Raw genomic sequence first — 4,851 nt, forward strand, 5'->3', positions numbered from 1 at the left:
ATGGCGACTTCTCAGCCCGTCGCAGGAGTCTTCACCCTGCCCCTTTCTCTGCCTTTTAGGGAAATAGTTTATGTTCGTTAGCTGCACGAGTCAGGGTTGGCCAGAGACACAGTACCACAGAAGAGAATAAGGGAACAGGGAGGTAGAAATAAGGGAAGATTTATTGTAAGAACCGGTTCACATGATCTTGGAGGCTGAGAAGGGCCCCAGTCTGCCATCTGCAAGCTGGAGACCAGGGAAGCTGGTGACGTGGTTCTGTCCAAGGCTGAGGCCCGAAAACCAAGGGGACAGAGGGTATAAGTTTGAGGCAAGGCCAGAGAACCAGGAGTGCTGGTGTGCGAGGGCAGGAGAAGATGGATGTCCCAGCTCAAGCAGAGATCAAACTCCCCTCTTCTCCATCTTTTTGTCTGTCTGGGCCCTGAACAGACTGAGCGATGCCCACCCACCCCAGGGAGAGCCATCTGCTTCCCTCAGTTCACGAATTCAATTGCTGATAACGTCTGGAAACCTCCTCCCAGGCACAGCCAGAAACCATGTTTGACCAGCCGTCTGGGCATCCCTTAGCCCAGTCGGGTTGGCACACGGAAGGAACCAGCGCGGCAGCTGGTTTAGCTGTAGGGGTGAGGGAGGGTCCTCCTCACGGGGCCCGCATCTAAGTGTATCAGGATGGGTAAACACCGCAGTTTTGGGGGACGAGAACAACTGCACCCGCCTCCCGGTTGTTTATTTGCACAGAAGGCAGGTAGGAGCTGCCCCAGAGAAGACAGGTTTCGCTGTTCCTTTAGAGGGAAAGCAGCAGGGGAGGGGGAACCCGTGTTGGAATCCCCGCTGTGTCCCTGCTGCTGCATCTTCACTCCGTCCTCCCGCTAAACAGAAGCAGGATGCTAGCCCTGATGTTAAGAAGAAACCGAATCAGAGAGGCTGGGTGGCTGGGACTTCAATTCTCGTGCTTCCTGCTATCCTTCCCTGGTCCTGGAACTTAAATGGCTGTGTGCCGGGCTCCTGGGACTGTGGTAACACGTGACCACAAACCTAGACACCTGAAGTCCTAGGCGCTTTCCAGGCGTTGGCGGGGCCCCACTCCCTCCGGAGGCTGCAGGACAGAATCCTTTCCCTTGCCTCATCCAGCGTGCAGAGCAACCCTTGCAGCCCTGGCTCATGATCCCTTCCTCTGTCTCTAAGGCCAACAGCTTAGCATCTTCAGCTCCCCCTGCTGCCCTCTTACAAGGACTCGTGTGACGGCATTTAGGGCCCACGGAGCGTCCGTCATCATCCCTCAGCTCCAGCTCTTTCATCACATCTGCAGTCTCTTCCTGCCTTGGAAGGGAACTTCCACAGGTTCAGGGATTCCGATTGGGGGCAGTGTTCTTCGGCTGCCCCAGCCTGCACAGTCCACCGTGTCTGCCAGGACGCCACCAGCTATGGTCCTTCACACATCTACCAGACAGTATTATGTACAAAACACGCTTCAGGAAACACTGACTTAACCAGGAGGTCAGGCCTTCCTCTGATTTGGAAGAAGTTAGGTCCTCTAGTGAAATTCTCTTGGACTCATCGTCTTCGTCTTTTTTCTCTACGGTTATTTTGATTCCCTTTTTGAAAGTTATGCAGAAGGGCCCCCTTCTTTCTCCCTCCCCATCTCATCTTCTCTTCCAGGAGTGACTACTGTTTCTCTCCTAAGATTTTCTTAAATGGAGTAACTGCAAACTAACCCTGTCTCCTGATGCCTATATGAGCTGTTGCTTGTAAGACAGTGGCCAGTCCAGTCCAAGGGTCCTTTTGCCCAGTTCAGGAGTTCCTTAGCCATTTGTTTTAGAATGGAAAATAGAGCTTTTCTCAAAATGGAGGCTCTCATGTCCAGAAGTTTTATACAATTCCAGAAATGCAAACTCTCAAAGCCAGAACTGTCAGGCCGCTGGGCTCGTGGGAAGTGCTGTTTGCGTAAGTGAATGGATCAGAGGGGCTGGGTTAGCCTTGCTCCTCACAGTGGCCCAGGGACCAGCAGCGTCTGCTTGTTAGACCCCTGGAATCTCCGTCCCCTCCCCAGACCTGAGGATCAGGATCTGCATTTTAACAAGACCCCTAGGGGATTCTTAGGCACAGTAGTTGGCCAAACTCTGCGCTTAGAGCAATGGTTCTCAACTTTGGCCACACAGAAGTGCCCAGAGAAAGCTTTAAAGACATGGAGATTCTAATTTAGCTGATCTGGGGTATGGCCTGGTCATCTGGATTCTTGAGGTCCCCGCCGAGCTGAACTCAGCAGACAGGCTTAGAACCATGGCTTTACCGTGGTGCTGCCTGAGTACGTAGCCACTAGCCACGTGTGGCTGCTTACATTTAATTAAGATTAAGTAATTCAGGTTTTTACTTGCTTTACCCACATGTCAGGTACTTAATGCCACACATGGGTAGTGGGGACCGTATTGGACAATGCCCATGTCCAGTCTTCCCATGGTGTCAGAAAGTTCTGTAGGATGGTGCTGCTTACGAGGGAAGGACCCAAGACATTGTTCAGTTTTCGAGTGAGCTAGGAGACCACCTTTGGGGGCAAGTGCTGGGAGGGAGGAAGAGGGGAGTGGAGCAAACCCTGGAGTAGGGGCTCCTTAGAAGCTAAGAGGGTAGTAGGTCACTGGTTGCTGACTCCTGATGCATGAAGCTTTACCAGCAGGTGGCGCTGCGCTCCCCACACCTTGTGGTGGAACCGGAGCTGGTCTGGGGTGCACCGGGGTGTGTGCTGTCCTTTGATCCTCAGGAACTTTCTAGGGTGTTATCCTTATCCCCAGTTTACAGCTGGGGCAACTGAGGCTTAGGGAGGCGAATAAACCTGCCCAAGTGATACAGCTCCCGGGCAGGGAGCCCCCCGTGGTACTATGTGGAGTAATTAGACCCGTGTGGTTCTCTAGTTTCCATCTATAGCAAAGCCCAGAGTGTGTTTCTCTACGGAACCAAACTGCCTGTGGAACATACACTGTCAAAGTAGCCGTGAGTGCAGGACTTATACCACCTTTGGAATTGATCAGAAAGTAGCTTGTCAAACACGGTTCTCTTCTATGGCAGGGGTCTACACACTGCAATCGGCCAAGCCCTGAGTGGGGGGCCTGGGGAAATGGAAAGGCACAGCTCTGGGTTCCCCCCTCGGTCACAGCATCGTTTCATGTGGTGGGGTTCCTTCTAAAACCTCGAGTCCATTCTGTAGTAGCAAAATGACAAAGACGGATCACACGACTTTGAAAAACATCCTGTCCAAACTCCCAACTAAGGTGAAAATGCCACGTTGTCCCCAGGCCGCCCCTGTGCTGCCTCCCTGACGCCCAGACTGTGTGATGAGAAAGGAAACCACGACCGTTCCCTAACCTGAAGTGCACTTCTTATGAGAAAATAAGCACAAGAAACAAAAACCAAAAAAATCATAACCCCAGCCTATTATAAAGTCTTTATTTTTTTCAAGTCTGGACCAAAAACACCAATCATCATCACCATCATTTTATAAAGGGTATTTTATTTTTTAATTTTGATGAAGATTTTGAGAGAGAGAGCACAAGCAAGGGGAGGGGCAGGCAGAGGGAGAAGCAGGCCCCCACTGAGCAGAGAGCCCAATGTGGGGCTCCATCCCAGGACCCTGGGACCATGACCCAAGCTGAAGGCAGACGCCCAACCAACTGAGCCACCCAGGTGCCCCAAAGGACATTTTAATATAAAAAAAGAATGCAAGTTAAAACTTTATGAAAACAGTCATTTCCCTTCTTTTGCTCCATCCGGGGGCAAACATCTCATGACACTACAGTAGAGTGTATACCGCTGGCCTCCAGGTGGTCACGTGGCCACGGCTGACCATGTCCAGTTGCTGAGCAGAGCATTTCCAGCCTTAGGTGATGGAGGAGTACAGTGGGAAAAGCATGGATTTTAGAGTCGGACCTGGGTGCAGACGCCATCTCTCATCCTCACAGGCCAGTGAGCGCTTGAAATGTGATGAGAACAACTACAGAACTGATTTGTACTTACGTTCTGTTCATTTGAATGTGAACAGCCATATGTGGCTCGTGGCTACTGTACTAAGCAGCACGGTGTAGACGCTGCCCTTCTGTGAATAGCACGGTGTAGACGCTGCCCTTCTGTGAATAGAGTTCACGGCCACATTCACTCGGGGGCAGCCCTCTCAGTCTGCCAGCCAGCATCCTTCTCCAAGTCACCGAACCTGTTTAGTTTTCCACATTTTGTTCCTAAGGTATTCTTCCCCATTTGGACCTATGCAATCAGATCTTTGTGTCTCTATTAAGTTTTATAATCTTAAATTTAGTTTGTAACTTTAGCTTTTAAGCAATAGAAGCAATCTTTAAAATTTTTAAATTTTTATTTATTTACTTACTTACCTTATTTATTTGAGAGTGGGGCAGGGGACAGAGGGAAAGGGAGAGAACCTTAAGCAGGCTCCATGCCTAGCACAGAGCCGGATGTGAGGCTTGATCTCACGACCCTGCTCATGACCTCTGAGCCAAAAGCAAGAGTTGGATACTTAACCAACTGAGCCATCCAGGTACCCCAATAGAAGCAATCTTTAATAAAAATAAAAAAAAAAAATCCTTGTTGTTACCATATGTCTTAACAGCAAATGGTAAGATAATCTTATATCCCAACTCAGGCTAAAAGAGTTTCCTTCTTCGGGCCCCAGGTTTTCACGGCTGTGGCATGTTTATGAACATATTACCACAGTCAGACGTTTCCACAGTTTCACTGAAGTAAACACCTCACAGCAGGTGAGGAAGGGGCTCAGTATCCATCACCTTTCCCATCTAGAAGGAACAGGTTACTTCTTTTAGATAAAGACTCAAAGAAATCAGCAACAGAGTCAGG

This window comes from Ailuropoda melanoleuca, chromosome 8 (assembly GCF_002007445.2).
Source record: "Ailuropoda melanoleuca isolate Jingjing chromosome 8, ASM200744v2, whole genome shotgun sequence".
Taxonomy (NCBI): domain Eukaryota; kingdom Metazoa; phylum Chordata; class Mammalia; order Carnivora; family Ursidae; genus Ailuropoda; species Ailuropoda melanoleuca.